This window comes from Myxocyprinus asiaticus, chromosome 46 (assembly GCF_019703515.2).
Source record: "Myxocyprinus asiaticus isolate MX2 ecotype Aquarium Trade chromosome 46, UBuf_Myxa_2, whole genome shotgun sequence".
NCBI lineage: Eukaryota > Metazoa > Chordata > Actinopteri > Cypriniformes > Catostomidae > Myxocyprinus > Myxocyprinus asiaticus.
The window spans coordinates 20679975-20696845 of record NC_059389.1 but is presented as its reverse complement, the minus strand read 5'-3'; the positions used below and the strand labels follow the sequence as shown (position 1 = coordinate 20696845).

Here is a 16871-nt window from a genome sequence, read left to right as displayed (position 1 = left end):
TCAAGGAATGCAAGAAACTCATACATCAATGGAAGTTCGCTTTTGCACTGATATTCCCGGCCAAATTGAGAATAGATGCTAAGGATGACCGTAAAACATTCACATGCCCACAAAGCGATGTCCTTCATAAAGTCAATGGAGTAAGTTATTTTATGATACTCACGTTGCAGCCGAGTGGACCGACTTACTGAAAATTCACTTGACTGTTCGAGGAATCTTGACTGTCTTTGTTTCTTTTTCTGCTGGTTCCGCCTAGAAGTTGGAGATTGTTTTATAGATTATCTTTTGTGTAATTCTGTCTCACAAAATTTGTATAGAAACTCCAGACTTGAACAATCCAATGGCAAAGTTGTCGTGGGGGCTCTCGTAGGTGTACATGGACTGTTTGAGTTTAGAAGGATGGACGTCAGTTGGCGCTGTCGTGCGTGGGGTTAATGCGCACGTTTTTCTTTTTTCTGTTTGTTTGGTTCTGGGGGAAGTTGGGGGTTTGATTGTTGCACTAATGTTGGAATGTGGTCTTTATAATTTTGTTTTTGACAATTTTTTCTCGTGTCAAAATGTAAAATGTTAATATAAGTGGATTGTCTCTCTCCACGTGGAATGTGAACGGGTTGGGGCACCCCATAAAAAGAAGGAAGATTATTTCTCTTCTTAAGCATAAGAAATATGATAGAGTGTTTCTTCAAGAAAAGCATCTTTCCCCACAGGAAGCTGAACAATTTGGGAAGATATGGCGTGGACATGTTTTCTTTAGTGCTGGCTCAAGTAAGAGCAGGGGAGTCATTACACTGATAAGTAAACATCTACAATTCAAATGTCTTAGAGTAAAGATAAATAAGGAAGAGTCATTATTGTTTTAGCAGAAATTCAGGGACAGAGTTTTATTTTGGCTAATATTTACGCACCTAATGATCAGGGCATTTTTATAGATCTTGAAGGGATGTTGCAAGCCGCTGGCACCCCTCATGATATAATATTGGGAGGAGACTTTATTCTTTTGATGAACTCAGTCCTTGATCATAGTGAGGCAAAAGTGTGCATGCCCCCTAAAGCAACATTGACGCTTTACAGATATTTGGAGACTTTTGAACCCATCTGGTAGGGGCTATACATTTTTTATCAGTCCATAAGATTTACTCTTGAATAGATTTTATTATATCTAAGTCCCTCATTTTATCTGTTGTTGATTGCTCAATTGGAAACATTTTAGTCTCAGATCATGCCCTGGTGTGTTTAGAGGAGTTGCCACATAGAGAACAGGAAATCATATAGTTGGCGCTTTAATGTATCCCTTTTGCTAAATCCTGAATTTCATCAAATGTTAAAGGCTGAAATCAATGTTTATATGGAGACCAACTGGTCCTCAGTATCCTCTATGGGTATGGCTTGGGAGACACTTAAGGCAGTTCTTAGGGGCCGGATCATACAGTATGCCTCATTCACCAAAAAATCCAAAGCACGAGAACTCATGGAGTTGACAGGGAATATTAAAAGTGCAGAGGCAGAGCTGAAACGGCGAATGTCGTCTGATGGCCTCAGAGATTGACACGATTGAAATACAGATATAATACTATTTTGTTGCGGAAGGTGGAGTTTTGGCTATTCAGGGCAAGACAGTCATACTTTGAGTCGGGGGACAAGGCAGGAAAACGTCTGGCTAGATAAATAAAACAGAGTCTTTTTCTACCATTCCCTCAGTGAAATCTGCTGGTGGTAAAATATTTACCTCAGCCATTGATATTAATAATGCTTTTAAAGAATTCTATCTTGATCTCTATAGTTCCACGTCTTTGTCTACTGATGAGGATATTAGAAACTTTGTGGAACCACTAGAACTTCCTAAACTGACGGCTGAGCAAAGAAATTATCTTCATTCTGAGATAACCTTGGGAGGAGCTTGGCGAGGTAATTAAGGCCTTGCCTACAGGCAAGGCTCTGGAACCAGATGGCTTTGCCGCTGCAATTTATTTTAGATCTTATGCTACAAAATTGGCTCCACTTTTGCTAGATGTTAATACGGAATCATTAAGGAATGGAAAGCTTCTGCCAACCATGATGCAAGCCCGGATCAGTCTGACTCTTAAAAAGGACAAAGTTCCAAGGGAGTGTAAGAGTTACCATCCAATTTCCCTGATCCAGCTAGACGTTAAAATATTGTCAAAAATTTTGGCTAACCGATTAAGTTATGACATCTCTTATACATATAGATCAGGTGGGGTTTATTCGGGGCCGTAGCTCTTCTGATAACATTAGGCGTTTCATCAATATCATGTGGTCAGTGGCAAATGATCAGACTCCGGTCGCTGCCATCTCACTTGATGCCGAAAAGATGTTTGATATGGTAGAATGAGATTATCTTTTTAAGATTTTGGAAATGTACGGGTTCAGGAATACTTTTATTGGATGGATTAAGTTACTTTATAGACACCAAGTAGCGGAGGTACAAACAATAATTTCAGATTATTTTACTCTGGATAGGGGCACCCGGCAGGGTTGCCCTCTTTCCCAATTATTGTTCAGTCTTGCCCTGGAACCATTAGCAGCCACGATAAGAAAGTATGATGATTTTCCAGGGGTGGTGGCGGGAGGTGTGGCGCATAAGCTTTTGCTTTACACAGATTATATTTTATTATTCGTCTCCGACCCTACTAGATCTATGCCTAAATTCTCAAGAAACTGAGTTAACTGGTCTAAATCCGAAGCTTTGGCTCTGACAGCGTACTTCCCGGCAATGGCTTTTCAGCCGGGCGCCTTCCAGTGGCCCAAACAGGGCATTAAGTATTTGGGTATTTTATTACCAGCAAATTTGTGTGATTTAGTTAGTTAATTTTGACCCTTTAATAAAAAGGTTTTCGTGCGATGTGGGAAGGTGGGCTTCATTACATTTATCTATGTTTTGGAAGGTAAATGTTATTAAAATGAATTGTATTCCAAAATTCAACTACCTGCAACCGTCTCTCCCTACAGATGTCCCCCTCTCTTATTTCAAGCAATTTGATAGCATAGCGAAGTCCTTCATTTGGAATGGTAAACGTCCCAGATTACATTTCAGTAAATTACATGGGCCGATTGACAAAGGTGGGCTAGGCCTACCCAAGATTTTGTTTTATTATTATGCATTCGGTCTCAGACATTTGGCTCATTGGTCACTTCCTCCTGAGAGAGCCCCTCCCTGGTTTTGTATTGAACAGGAAGTTCTTGCCCCTATTTCACCATTGCAAAGCCTATCAAACTAATCGGAGAAGTTAAGTTACATCCCGTTATCTCGCATATGCACTCGGTATGGACAAAAGCATCCAGAGTATTTAATTCTGACATTTATTTAAATGTTGCCTCGAGCATATGGCTGAACCCAAAATGATATATTAATAAGTCCCCTTTCTGCTGGTCAGAGTGGTTTGTGAAGGAGGTTAATACACTCGGTGACCTATATGAGAGTGTAGTGTTGAGATCCTTTGAAAATTTAGTTTAACATTTTGGGATTCCTAGATCTCAGTTCTTTAGGTATTTACAGCTGCGCCACCTGCTCTTTACTATTTCTGGGAGTAGTATACACTCCCCTAAAGTGGCAGATACTCTGGGAGTGGTGATTACTTCTTTTGGAAAAGGTCATGAGGCATCAGTATATTACTCCCTGCTAATTCAGAGTCTGGGGGGACGGAGCTTTAACTTCTATCAAGAGATTATGGGAGACAGATTTAAACTTGGTATTGGAGGAGGGAGTGTAGGCTAGGATTCTAAAAAACGTCAAGTCTGCATCTAGAGATGCAAGGGTGCACCTTATGCAATTCAAGATTTTACATAGATTCTACTGGACCCCCTCTAGATTGTATAGGCTTGGTCTTAAAGACACACCCACCTGCTGGCAATGCTAATCAGAAGATGGAGACACAACCCATGTTTTTTAGTGGTGTGTTAAGATCCAAGAATTTTGGTTGAAGTTTCAGAGTTTTGTGTGTGATGTTTTGGGCACTCAAATTTCATTTTGCCCCAGACTCTGTATTTTATGTGATGGGGCGGTCATAAATATAGGGGATAAAGACATAAAAAATTGGGTATATATATATATATATATATATATATATATATATATATATATATATATATATATTGTGTGTGCGTGTGTGTGTGTGTGTATACTCATGTGTGACCACAGGGATGTTTGTTGAGGGTCAGGGATGGGGGATTGGGAAGGGTAATAGTGGGGGTTAAATGTTGATTCTGTGAATATATATTTTGCTTTTCTTTGTTAATTGTATGAATCAATAAAAACTGTTAATCAGAAAAAAATATAAATACAATAAATAGCTAAATAAACATCAGTACTGTATGTTCAGTATCAGTCAGTTGCTGACCATTTAAATAAAGAATAAATTAAAATTATAGATAAAAATCAGTACTGTATGTTTAGTATCAGTCAATGGCTGAACATTTAAATAAAGAATAAATTCAAATGAAATAAATAGCTAAATAAACATCAGTACTGTTTAGTATCAGTCAATTACTGGCCATTTAAATAAAGAATAAATAAAAATAAAATAAATAGCTAAATAAACATCAGTAGTACTGTTTAGTATCAGTCAAATGCTAACTATTTTAATACTGCCAGTCAATTAGGGGCAGGCTGTAAAACAAGAAGCACAGCTTCTCTGCATTTACACCTGCCGAGTCTAGAGATAAATAGCGGCGGTGTTACACCGTATTCTGTTATACACGTTCAAGGGAAACTTTCAACGGTGGAAAACCAGACTTTTAAATATTACATTTTGTAAATGCAGTGACTGGAATTGTTCGGTTGAAGGGGGAACCAAACTGCCAATCCTGAACAAAATAGTTTGGTGCATACGTTTTTACACATTAGCTTCCACTCAGCTGACAATGTATGAAAGTAGCTACGTGTTTAGCTAGTTAGCTATGAACGCATTTTCACGGAGAGTAGAAGATGGACGTTGTTTATTTACTTTCCAGCATTGCATCTCACCAACTACGTAACAACGTAGCGTGAAATCAACACTCAACAGACACAATCCACCACCGCACCGTTGTCTGCTGAGCTGCAGAAAGATGCTCTGATGCTTAATCTGCTGTTACTGACTGCACTGACAAACTATAGCTGGCTAACATAAACAGATGTGATAAACATGAGTGACATGGTTGTCAGGGACAGGGTTAACGTTATATTAGTTATACTGAAAAGGGAAAATGATGGGGTCATTTTTTATTAACTTTCCAGTATGTATTTCACAAACTAGTTAACAACTTACCGTGAAGACACCGCTTAACTTTGCACCGTCTGCAGAACCACCGTCAGCTCAGCTCTGTAAACAGTGGAGTTGGAGCATGCTCTGCTGGACAAACTACGTTATGACACCAATTCTAAATCACCCAAGCATTGTTTTCTGCATTACATATTCTGAAAAAAGTTTTCATATCTGCGCGTATCGGAAAACATATACATCTATACCGATATATCTGTGAATGGCTAATATCGGCCGACCGATAAATCGGTCGGGCACTAGTTAAGATCCATAACACTCTTTTCCAATTATTTATTGTCCAATGTCTGTGTTTCTTTGCCCACTCTAACCTTTTCTTTTTGTTTTTATGTTTCAAAAATGGCTTTTTATTTGCATTTCATCCCATAAGGCCTGCACCCCTGAGTTTTCTCTTTACTGTTGTACATGAAACTGGTGTTGAGCAGGTAGAATCCAATGAAGCTGTCAGCTGAGGACATGAGGCGTCTATTTCTCAAAATAGAGACTCTGATGTACTTATCCTCTTGTTTAGTTGTACATCTGGCCTTCCACATCTCTTTCTGTCCTTGTTAGAGCCAGTTTTCCTTTGTCTTTGAAGACTGTAGTGTCCACCTTTGTATGAAATCTTCAGTTATTTTGGCAATTTCAAGTATTGTATAGCCTTCATTCCTCAAAACAATGATTGACTGATGAGTTTCTAGAGAAAGCAGTTTCTTTTTTGCCATTTTTGACCTAATATTGACCTTAAGACATGCCGGTCTATTGCATACTGTGGCAACTCAAAAACAATGTTATTCTTAATTTAACGAACCCAATAGCTTTCAACTGTGTTTGATATAATGGCAAGTGATTTTCTAGAACCAAATTAGCAATTTAGCATGATTACTCAAGGATAAGGTGTTGGAGTGATGTTTGCTGGGAATGGGGCCTGTCTAGATTTGATCAAAATTGACTTTTTTTTCAAATAGTGATGATGCTGTTTTTTACATCAGTAATGTTCTGACTATATTGTGATCAGTTGAATGCCACTTTGGTGAATTATAGTACCAATTTCCTTCTGAAACAGTAAAATCTGTACATTATTCCAAACTTTTGGCCACCAGTATGTGTGTGTGTGTATATATATATATTATATATATATTTGTTGTTTGCTGGCAGTTTGACGGTCTAAAACGCATATTTTGGCAGCATAAAAGTAATCCACACGACTCCAGTCGATCAGTTAATGTCTTCTGAAGCAAAGCGACAGGTTTGTTTAAAAAAATAAATCGATAATAAAAACGTTATTAACTTAAAAAAAAAAAAAAAAAATCACTTCCTGCCTGCAGTCGACGCATCAGGCTGCTATGCATGATGTTAGCGCAATGGCACTTTCACGCGAGAAGTCGGAAGCACGCGCTTTGTATACAACAGAGAAACGAACAACACGCGAAAGTCATTTCAAACAGAAATACAGTGCTGGGCGGAAGCAATGATTTAAAGATAAAAATGTTTTAATCATCAATTTGTTTCTTACACCAACCTATCGGATTGTTGCACAAGACATTAATAAATATGAGTGGTGGTGGCGTAGTGGACTAAAGCACTGAACTGGTAAGCAGATGGTTGCTGGTTCAATCCCCACAGCCACCACCATTGTGTCCTTGAGCAAGGCACTTAACTCCAGGTTGCTCCAGGGGGATTGTCACTGTAATAAGGGCACTGTAAGTCGCTTTGGATAAAAGCGCCTGCCAAATGCATAAATATAAAATGTAAATGTAAATATGACTTTTGGACCGTCAAACAGCCAGCAGACTCATGGCACCCATTCACTTGCATTGTATGGACAAACTGAGCTGAAAACTGCTTATAAAAATCTTCACTTCGGTTCTGCGGAAAAAGGAAAGTCATACACATCTGGGATGGCTTAAAGGTAAGTAAATCATGAAAGGATTTAAATTTTTGGTTGAACTAACCCTTTAACACCAGTGACTCGGGAGTAAAAAAAAAAAAAAAAACTTCAACTTGGACAGATAATGAAACTAAAGCACGATGTGTGAATGGTATCTAAACAGATAAAAGACAGAAAGCCATTTCATGTGTAAATAGTAGATGTGGTTTATTTACCAGAAAAGGCAATCCAGCAATTTTACTACAATTTAACGGGTTTCATGTGTGAAAGTGGCTACTAACGCATTCAACCACTGCCATACACTACAAATCTCTCGAGGACCACAGCTGACAATAACACAATCCACACACAAGACCTTTAAAAGCAGAGCTCAGCCAGAGGAGGAACAACTCAATGAGCAGACTCACATGGACAAGCCCGATTAACTCTCCTCTATTCAACACAAACAGCCTCAATGGGAACAAAAGATACAGCACACAACATTTTTTCCTTTTATTCAGTGGCCTGTGAAAGGAGCTAATTTTAACTGCCAGAAAGTAGTCAATACCAATCCTTGCAATGAACCCATTGTAGGAGTTCATGAATGACCAGAATTCAGTGTTAAATACTAATGATAGTCCAATATATCAGCCGTGATAATTAGGTGATTTTGAGATTCTCAGCATTGGGCGTTAAGTGTGCCCACCTGGCTGAGAAGAGGTCATTTTGCCTAATACCAGTTCCCAAATTTACTAAAAGCCTAGTCAAACAAATTTCAGGTTTTCTTTAAGGTTTCTGTCATAATAGTTACTTGGGAGTTTGAGAAACACAACCCTACATGGAGTAATCATCACCCTATGTTGGGTTGAACTGACCTATTCATTAGTGGGGTGGAAAACTGTTTGGTTCTGTACCATGGAAAACACACACACATGCTCAAGTTTTCACACTGATTTCAGGACAACACCACACAGATTCTCTCCACTGACAATAAGCCATGAACACTTTTGTCTCTTGGTCTGTCGACTAAACATTTCCTGAGGAATTCCAACCAGGCCTGTTATTCTTGGAGATGAAACAACGTCAACAGTAGAAAGAGGGAAATCACATTCTAATTGATTTACTGAGGGAAAGTCAGTCCAGCTTTTCGTTTATAGCTATTAGAGCTCTTAAATAATATTTAAAGGAAATTGCTAACTTTTCATAATGAATAACACTAAATGGGGCAACCATCACCTGTCTCAGTCAGGCCTATGTTGACCTCAGATAAACTTTATCACTCCATCCATTGTATTTATAACCACTATATTGTACTTACTGTAGAAACTGAAAATGTCTGCTAGCTTTATTAGATTAGTCAGGCTCAATTCAGAAATGTTTTCATGTTTGACAGAGCTCTCTTAAAGAAAACATTATTTCATAAGAAACCAAAACACATCAAATCCAACTAAACTGATACTAGGCTAAACCAAGCAAATCAACCCGGTATCAACTAGAGCGACATCTTGCACAGCCTATTAAGATGCAAACTAATTACCCAGAATCAATTCCATAAGTGGAGTGAATCAATTTATTCAATTAGTCTAATGAACCATATGCAATAAACATTACAGTGAAGAGCGCCAGAAAGCAGACACACAAAGTGTAGTCCCAAAAACACTGTTTCTGAATGTTTCAAAATTAGATTTGCTTGCCAGCTCTATCAGTCTACCACCAGTAGGCCTATCTTTCCAGTGTGCCAAAGAAAATAAGAATGCAATGGATTACTTAAACAGAATCCTCATTCTTTTAGGGGTGACAAAGACTTTAAAAGGGATAGTTTACCCCAAAATGAAAAGCACTTTGAACTTGGATGACTTTGTCTTCTGTGAAACACAGAAAGAGATGTATTGAAGAATGTCAAGAATGCTCTTTTCAATTAAGCATAAAGTTACCAGTGACCAGGGGCTGTTGAGCTCCAAAAATGACAAAAAGTACCATAAAGTATCATAAGAACAATCCATATGATTTGCGTGCTATATTCCAAAACTTCTGAAGACAATGATGACAGAATTGTTATTTTTGGGTGATCTAAACCTACGACATTATAAATAAAAGACAGATTTTTATCCTAGTACCTTATTATACTTCACAAAACTAGTAGTCGATCGATTTGGTTTTTACTTTGTAAAAGTAATAATAATAATAAATAAGATTTTGTGTGCATTTTAGATGGTATATAGCAGGTAATATGATGGTGCATAACAACTAAACGAACTGTGATTGGTCATTAACATGTCTCAGAATGCTCCTTCACATACAAGCATGTGATTCTAGGTGCCATCGCGGCTTAAGAAACAAATCGGCCAAACAGGAAAATCTATCGGCCAATCCCGATAATTTAAAAATGCCAAGTATCAGCCAATTTATCCACCACAGGGATATATCGGTCGACCACTAGATAAACCTTTATGAAATTACATAATCAGCTCCCAATTCATGCTTAAGTATAAATGTATAGGCCAATTTAAGAGTATTAGTGTAGGCTTAAAATGGGTATAGTCAGATTAGCCGACTTTAACAGCCAAACAATAACCTTCTGCCTTTTAACCATTCAAATTTTAGAGGACATCCTTGCTCTTACAGAACTTATAATAAGTCATAATGGCCCTGCATAATCCAAAGCCATTTTGATAATGGCCTCTTTAACAGCAGGATTGTGATCCAGTCAATGTGCACAAAAACCATTCAGAAGGCATGATTTTAATTACACTCTCTCTGTGAAAATACATAGGGAGGGATGTACAGTACAATGAGAGGTAAGCTGATATGACTCACATTAATTACCCAATCACAGTACCTCATCCTGGCTTTACAGGCTGCTACAATTAAGATGGTTGACTCCAACAGGTTTTAACGGGGGCTTGAAAGCTGTGCTTTCTATAGATTGATACATGAGTGATGGGGCTTTTTTGTCAGACAAAGCGGAAATGTTTGGGGTTAGCACTTTTATACAACAGTTCTCCAAGCTCCAAATGATTTCAAGCATTGCGCTGGTCTCTATCTTGAAACACATCCACTATATGAATTGAACCATCACATTTCACATTGAAAACCTCCCCCGTCACTGAATTGACCATAATTAAAAGCATGGGAAGGAGGAAGAATGATATTCACCAATGAACCAAACACAGCTGCTTTGAGCTTGCATTTTTTCCAGAAATTTGTGAGAGATCCTGGTCCTCTTGAATATTAAGTCAGAAACTGCAGCATCCTTTCCAAAATGTTTCTTTTAATGTTTCTTTTTTTTTATTTATTTTTTTGATCATCAAGACCTAGGCTACAGTGTCTCTGGGTTTGAGTCAACGCCCTTAACAATGTCCTGTCCTCTTTGACTTGAAGGGACATTTAGATTTCTTCCCATTTCAGTTTTATTCTAGTTTTTTCCTATGTTTGTGTGTAGTGTCATTGGTGGTAAGATTTTCTGATGTTGGCAAGCAAAAAAGAAACAACTGTCACACTTAGGGAGAGCTAACTATAACTTCACATAAGGTATAGATAAGACAGCATGAGAAAAGCAGGTGTTAGGTGTATGTTCTCTATCTTGATGATCTGATTTTTTTTTTTCATGTTTCTAACATGCTTAATATGCAGGAACAACTCGAAGTTAGCTATTCTTCTTAGGTTGATTTTCCAGGAAAGTTTAAACATTTTTGTCAGCATCTAAACTAGCCTGACATACACTCACAACACCTTTACACCTACCTATTCATGCAATTATCTAATCAGCCAATCGTGTGGCAGCAGTGCAATGCATAAAATCATGCAGATACAGGTCAGGATCTTCAGTTAATGTTCACATCAACCATCGGAATGGGGAAAAAATGTGATCTCAGCCGTTTCAACCGTGGCATGATTGTTGGTGCCAGATGGGCTGGTTTGAGTATTACTCTAACTGCTGATCTCCTGGGATTTTCACGCACAACAGTCTCTAGAGTTTACTCAGAATTGTGCCAAAAACAAAAAAACATCCAGTGCGCATCTGAGGACGGAAACGCTTTGTTGATGAGAGAGGTCAATGGAGAATGGCCAGACTGGTTCAAACTGACAGAAAGGCTACGGTGACTCAGATAATCACTCTACACAATTGTAGTGAGCAGAATAGCATCTCAGAATGCACAACACATCGAACCTTGAGGTGTATGTGCTACAACAGCAGAAGACCATGTCGGGCACTTTATTAGGACCAAAGTGTTCCTAATAAAGTGCTGAGTGAGTGTAATTACATTGCCTCAACCAATGGCATGAGTTTGAGGTAATGCTGGGCGCTTTTTCTGATTAATTAGAATTTGCGTTGACATGATTTTTTTATTTTTTCAAATCGAGAAATCGAGATTTTGCCAAAAATATTGCAAACACTAAAGTTAGATACGTTGTAAATCAAAGGCTGAATAAGGAAGAGAAAAAGAATTCATAGCTCTTGTCTTAATGCCGCTCACGATCTGATTAGCTGCACGTGTGTGGCGCGCTCCAAATGAACGTAACAGGTTAACAACTTGGAGGCTGATATAAAAGACAGTAGTTATATTCCCTGTACGATTGTACACAGTGTGATTTTAGCTCCTTTTCGTCCATCATGCATGTATAAACCGGCTTAAGACCATAACTGGACTCGGCGTGCACATGTTGATGAGCGGTCTCCTTTCTTTTCACCTATAAAAAGCGTTAGTTATGTGACAGTTATTGGGCTTCATTACAAATCATGGAGAGGCTATATATGGGAGAATCAAACATCCGCCGCTCCTTTTGCCATGATGATTCAGATAGATCGCTAATTATTGCTTTGTTCTGTGATGGGTTTCAAGTGTACTGCATCTACAGCCAACATTTGGCAAGCGATCATTTTGACAAACTTTGCTAGTTGAATTGTAATCATAAATTATTTAATTTTGCTGCGCTGCTCAGCGTGAACCTCTAGAGGGCGCGTCTCTAAATGCAGGGGTTTATGAATATACAGATAAATTGTTCTGATATTCAGTTAGTACTTTCTAGATAAACTTGATAATTTAAAGTTATCTAGAAATCAATATCTTTCTAGATAGACTTGGTTTAGATAAAATGAATACCTACACTGGCTAAGAATTATTTTGCGGTTTTCTTATTTTATTATTTCTGAACATCTGGGTTTATTAGATTTAAATTTTACATTTACACTCTGTTGACAACTTCCTCCTGTGGTGCATTTGGTACATTATACTTGCACACCTTTGTTTCCTATAATGAAAAGAACTTGGATTGTTCTAACCAGGTTGCCTTGCATTCTAATAAAGAACATACAATTTGAATCATGTTGGAGTACATTTAATAGTTTGATAAAAATCAAGATTTGTTTTGTTTTTTTTGCCATCTCACCCAGCCCTAGTTTGAGGCAGGACTATCTGTTTGCTGACCATTTCAAATTCCATATGATGACACTATTGGGGAGAAATTACTAGACTGATCTCACTGTGAATTTGGCAACAGTAGGTGGAGAATTCAGCTGCTAAATTGGTCTGTGCTTACCAAAATTCAAACCACTGCCCCCAATGGCCAAAGCTGGAAGTGTTGTTGAACGTATGGGCAGACTGGGCACGTGGGAGCTCCAGTTTCTGGGTGAAATAACCACAGAGTTGCGCCAAAAGTGAGTTGGAAAAATGAGTTGTTATTTTTAGTGGTAAAAATAATGTAAAACACTGTTTATGTGAATGGGCACTATTATTTTAATCATATCATGCATCATATCATACAGTATATCACTAGGCAAATTAAACCACTTTTCAAATCTCATAATCCACCAAACCATATGTCTTGATTGATACACAATCACACATTAGTTTTAGCACTGTATCCATGTATCAGTATTTTTGAAAGGTGTAAAGCACAGTAAACGTGAAAGTTTTATCAAGATACGGCTGATGTTGACTAGCCTTTTGGATCACCAAACTGAGAGCTGAAGAACAGCAGAATCAATACACATCAAGCTCTCTGTCTATTAATAATGGATATTAATTCATACCGTGCCCTTTCATCACCAAAACACACTTCCTTCCCCTTGAATCAAGTCAAGTGAGAGTACTAGAAACCTCTTTACCTACCTGTAGACCTTATAGATCAGACAAGTGTGATGTCTTTTAATATCACTTTGCATACTTAAATGCAGTAGATTGTAAAGCTATCAATCAAATCAGGAAAATTACACTGAACAATGGCCTCAACAGCATAGTTTGCCAAAAAAATTAAATGAATTCATTTACTCACCCTTGAGTCTTCTCAAACCAGTGTGCTGTTATTTTTCCATGAAATACAAAATAAATGATTTTGCCATTTCAGAGAATCACGTGTCTCCTTAAGAATAATGATGACAAAAATAATATATATATATATATATATATATATATATATATATATATATATATATATATATATATATAAAGAGATCACTATTGTGACCTCGTATGACTGCTACAAAGTCCAGTGCGAAACATCCCTTTTTTCCTGTCAAACCGCAGTGCTAATTTCCTTTTCCTTGCAGTTGTGGCAATGGCCACCCTCATTGTCTCAGCATTTTGACACAGATGAAAAAATTCCAAGGTAAATTATGCAGACAAATGACAAGTTTATGTATTATTAAAGATCAACACATCCCTGTTCCATGTTTATAATGCAACTAACAATTTATATGTTATAAGGGTATGGTTGAATAAGGATGCTAATAGATTATTAAAACTAGGTCAAAGTGTGTATTATTAGTGTCATAGTCACAGAGCACGCGCCATCCTCTCTCATACGATACTATTTGCATACTGGCAGTGATGATGTGTAAATGAAATGCGCTAGCTACCATTTGCATGGCATCCTATCTTTACTGACCACCCCAACTTATCAAAGACAGCTATTGATCTGGCTTAACCATGATTTTGCTAAGTAGGACATGTTTCTGAATCAACATCCTTGTTGGTCATGAAACAATATTAAAAAAATCTATCAACCAAAAACCAATCAGATTTATAGGGCTTCAACAACATTCTATCATTGTTGTTCAAACTATCATGCCTTAAGATGAACAGATTTAGAAATAAACCATTTAAACCCATATTGGTTGACAATTAATCAACCACTGATCCCATTGGGAGAAAAAGAAAAAACTCATATGTAATGCTTTAATTTCAAATCACTGACATGATAGATATCTATATATATATCATGTATGTATATAGCATTTTTACATTGCAAGCTGTCGTGCCTTTGTAGTACAGTACAGATTCCAAGGGGTGTGGCGCTACACATGGTGTGTGGAGGAAAACACGAATTTCTTCAAAGCACTGTAACTTCCATATGGATAAAACTTCCATATATTCCATTTCTATCCATTTGCATCTGATTATAAAAGAAAAATCCCTTTCAGGCCATTAGCTGTTGAGAAGACTGCTGTTAAAGTGCAAATGCCCATGGAAATTGCTGTCTGAATGTCACCGCTGAAAAATAGATGTTCACTTGTGCATGCAACTCTAAAGCATATGACTGGATAATGTTTTAGGGACGATTACAATTTGTATTGGGGGTTCAACACTTCATTGTGGATTGATATGGTCTCTGTCCAGTTTTCCCAGGAGAATTGTCTTATATTATTAGGCTACATCGCATTGATTCTGTTATGAAGATTAGGATAATGAGTTTGTTAGAGTGTTAAAATGATGCTGGTTCAATTTACTATTGGCCAACTAAAAATAACGAAGCCATGTGCAATTCATTTACCAGTTTCCAAGGGCAATGTTCTTTACAAAAATTAAAGACATGTTGAGCTCATAAATATATAAATGAGATTGTATATTACATCCTCTAGAGATTATCCTGTTGTAAATGCATACACTGCAATGGTTTTGAGGCCACATCTGGAGTTTGTGCATATAGATGAGATGGCGTAGAGATATATAGATATAGGCTATCGTACATTCCATTAAAATATGGCGGCGTCAGATTTCGCCCTTCTGAAAGGACCCCTTGAAGGGGCTAGTATCTCAGTCATTTGCAAACAGCTTGCGTTGACACGATGCATGTAAATAGGCGGTATCTTTTTCCAAAGATTCCATTCATCCAGCATTTGGGAGAGGGAGGCTACGCGACCCCATTCCTCGATGTCAATGCGACTTCATGCAATCTAAAACCAGTGTGATGTTCAGAAAAGGTAAAACTGTCATGCAACTCCAGTTCGCACATAATTGCTGAAAAGCTCCTTTAATATGTTATGATGGGACATTTAAAAAATATCAAGAATCAAAATTGAATTATAATTACATGTATTGCGCTTTAACCATAGTGCACGGTCAATCCACTCATATCCACGCAGGAATCAATCACTGATTTCAAATTCAATGACAGTTTTCCGAAATCAAACATCACGCCGCTCGAGACTCAACACCGCCCATTCATTCAGCTCCATCATAACGTCGCCCATAACTCAACACCAAAGCGGCTTGAACTCCAAGCGAAACTGGAACCATTAATTCATCCGATGCCGTCGATATGTAGTTTTGAAAACGGGTCAATTGCGAATAAGAAGCGAGAAAGAAATCGCAAATTCCTACCTGAAAAGCAGCACGCGCTCTGGTGCGCGAGAGATGAGTTGATCAAAGGCAGCGCGAGCTGCTGTCCTGCCTCTGAAACGCGAGGCTCCGCCCCTCTTGTTACTAGGTCCCCCATCGAGGCAATCCTACTAGTACGTTGAAGTAAGTAATTGAGTTGAAATGCGACTACTAAACGGTCAGTAATTTCATACTATCAGTTACCAAGTCAGTTGTTGGACTGACTGAGAACCTCCTGGGCATGCAGCTTGGGTCAGTTTCGTTGACCTTTCAACTTTTCTCTCCACTTTTAAATGTGAATCCATGGTAATAATTATAATTTAAAAGCATTTTTGACCGATTATTTCGTTTTCTTTTTTTAAATTTTTTTTAATGGACAAATATTGGCCAATTAATCTGCCTGGCCAATATATATCGGCCTACCTATATTAAAGGGATAGTTCACCCAAAAATGAAAATTCTCTCATCATTTACCCACCCTCATGCCATCCCAGATGCATATGACTTTCTTTCTTCTGCAGAACACAAATTAAGATTTTTAGAAGAATATCTCAGCTCTGTAGGTCCATACATGCAAGTGAATGGTGACCAAAACTTTGAAGCTCCAATAAGCATATAAAGGCAGCATAAAAGTAATCCAAATGACTCCAGTAGTTAAATCTATAGCTACTTTTCCACCACTGAGCCGAACAGTTCTGAGCACGGTAAGGAATGGTTCCAGCAGCATTTCCACTTGAACACGGTTCAGCACTGCACGATTACAAACCGTTCTCGGCATGGATTTCTCGACACGGTTAGCTAACTGTGTTCAACTATGCTGGTGGAATTTTAATACGTGGTGCCTCACAATTGTCAATTTGCCAATGCCAAGGAAACTCAACTGTTTCTAGGTAGCTGCCATAGTTCACTATAGTGAGGTTAATAAAACTTAATACAAAAAAAAAGTGTATGTTTGGTGTATCTTCATGAACTTATAATGATGATAAATTAGTTACATTATTTTTCAACACTCCTTTTGCTTCAGAGAGGTAGATTATGCTAGCTAGCACATCCTTTTTAGCTAGTCTGGAAACTTTTACCGTTCTTTGTGTTCGGTGGCATGCTCAAGGCCTCGGCAAATGATGGTAAACCCCTTGCCTTTTTGTC

At 37.9% G+C, this 16871-nt stretch overlaps 1 protein-coding gene across 1 annotated transcript in view; it reads right to left on the bottom strand.

The window, feature by feature from the left end:
• LOC127436150 (talin-2) overlaps positions 1 to 15834 on the bottom strand; it is a 224534-nt gene extending 208700 nt beyond the window's left edge. The window contains exon 1 of the mRNA XM_051690104.1: positions 15729 to 15834. The gene's annotated coding sequence lies outside the window, so the exon portion shown is untranslated. The remainder of the gene's footprint in view (positions 1 to 15728) is intronic.
• Positions 15835 to 16871: the final 1037 nt, after the last annotated feature.